Below are 2,579 nucleotides of genomic sequence, written 5' to 3' on the forward strand. Positions count from 1 at the left end.
TCCCTAGGCAGTGACTTGTATCTTATCCTGGCCCCCTGGCATCTACACAGTGTCCGATACCGGTTCACTGCTTAGAATTCAGCAGTGAACCCAGCCAGTGAAAATCCTTGTCCTCACAAAGCCCACATTCTGGTTAGGAGGACAGATTATAAATGAAATCAGTAAAACAGAGGATGTTAGAGGGGCTTCCCAAGTGGGTCAGGGATAAAGTATCTGCCTGCAATACAGGAGATGCAGGGCATGGAGATAAGATCCCTGGAGGAGGGCATGGCAACCCACTCCAGTATTCTTGTCTGGAGAATCCGATGAACAGAGGAGCCTGGTGGGCTACAGTCCATAGGATCGCAAAGAGTCGGACACAACTGAAGCGACTTAGCATGTACAGAGAATGTTAGAAAAATGGGGACACAGGCAGAGTGGGGGGGGCTTGTGAGGACATGAGATGTGGGGGACAGAGCTCCAGACCGGCACCAGCTGAGTAAAGGTCTAGAGGCTGGAAGTAGGGGACTGGCTGCCATCAAGTTACAGCAAGGAGGCTGATGTGACTGGAGAGGCAGTGAGCTGGGGAGAATGGCATTGGAGAAGAGGTCAGAGAGATAGAACGGCCTTCCAGATCAGATAGGCTTTCCTGTCATATGAAGGACTCCAGCTTTTGCTCTGAGCTAGGAGGCCCTGGTGGGTTTTGAGCAGAGAAGCGACACGATCTCATCCCTGTTTTAATAAGATCACTCTGGATGCTATAGTGAAAAAAGACTGAAGGGGGACAAGGACTGAAGGGGGACGAGTGAGAGGGCAATTGTGACAATTTAGTGAGAGATGATGGTGCTTGGTTGAAGGTAGTAGCAGGAAAGTGAAGTGTGAAAGATGGGATGGTGAAGAGTCAAGGATGGCTCCAAGGCTTTTGACCTGAGCATCAGGAATGATGAAGCTGCTAGGAACTGAGATGGGGAGACTGGGGGAGAAGCAGATTTAATAGGGAAGGTCAGAGCTCAGTTTTAGGCATGTTAAATTTGTTGCTGTTTTTGTTTTAATCCTTGCAGTTTACATGGATCTTAGTCCCCCTCACCAGGGATTTGATCTGTGCTCCTGGCAGTGAAAGCACAGAATCCTAACCACTAGACCACCAGGGAATTCCCTGGACACGTTAAAGGTGAGATGCACATTGGCCAATGGAAATGTTGAGCAGGTAGCTGGATACACAAGTCTGAAGTTCAAGGGAGATGGTGCAGGCTGAGATATAAATGTAGGCATCTTCAGCATAAAGATTTAATTTACAGCTTTGATGACCAGATGAGATCACTAAGAGAAACAAGTAGGAGTGATCGGCTAAGTCAAATGCTACTGATGCGCTTGGCAATGAATGAATAAATGCTAAATTCCACTGGACCTGCAAAGTGCTGGTCATTATTAAGGGTTAATTAGCAACAGATGGGTACGGTACACACTGGGTACAGAGACAAAATAGCTCTGTCATGGAGACAGAGGAGATAAAGAACCATGGCATCTTGGTCTTAGAAATGACCTTAAATAGGTCATTTCTAATGATGACCTTAAATTCTGTCTGTACTTCACTCCCTACCTTAGCCTGACCACTGAATCCCTGGCTTTAGAGAAAGGAGTGACTGGGATACTAAGACAACCAGTCTAGCTAGGACACAGAACGCACAGTTGAAATTGTGAGTGGGAAATGACCTCCTGGAGTCAGAAAACCAGAGTTCAGGTCTTGTATCGGCTACTCCCTGGCCTCGTTTCCTTAGGCAAGTCACTTTGCCTCCTCCAGCCTCAGTTTCCCTACATGTAAGATGAGAGCAATCAAACCTTCCTTGTCTCTCCCAGGGCTGCAGAGAGGTGCAAATATGGCAGTGCTTGCATGTTCATGGGTACTAAGTCTTGTCGAACTCTTAGTGATCCTATGGACTGTAGCCCACCAGGCTCCTTTGTCCATGGGATTCTCCAGGCAAGAAAACTGGAGTGGGTTGCCATGCCCTCCTCCAGGGGATCTTCCTGACCCAGGGATTGAACCGGCATCTCTTGCACTGCAGGAGGATTCTTTACCCCCTGAGCCGCCTGGGAAGCCTGTGGCAGTGCTTGGAGTAGAGTAAATGCCCTGCTGGGGCTGGTTATTCCAAGACCAAAAGGTCAACAGAAGTCATCAGTTTGTTATGGCAGTGGAAATGGAGATGAGGAGGGAACCGTCGAGTCCCCAGAGGGTCTGTCGGTGGAGAAACTAAGGAGGATTCAGGCCAGGACCTGGGCTGGAATGGACTGGCTCAAATGGCAAGATGGGGTTATCAGGACAGAAACCAAGGCCTTGAATCTGCCTCCACTGAGCCTGGAACCCAGACGTTGGAGACCCTGAGGCAGCTGCAGAGAAAAGAAATAGAGACATCGAGGCAGAAAGAGATCCCGAGGCAGAGACGAAGAGACAAACAGACCCAGAAACCAACTGCCCAAATGGGGGGTGGGGGGTGGCCCATGGCGACCCGGAGCCGGCGAGGCACACACGCGCAGACCCCAGCAGGGCGGAGCACCCGCGAGGCGCAGGTCACAGCACGGGGCCAGGGTCCCCGGCGGGGCTC

The sequence above is a fragment of the Bison bison genome, unplaced genomic scaffold (genome assembly GCF_000754665.1).
Source record: "Bison bison bison isolate TAMUID 2011002044 unplaced genomic scaffold, Bison_UMD1.0 scf7180017864034, whole genome shotgun sequence".
Lineage (NCBI taxonomy): Eukaryota > Metazoa > Chordata > Mammalia > Artiodactyla > Bovidae > Bison > Bison bison.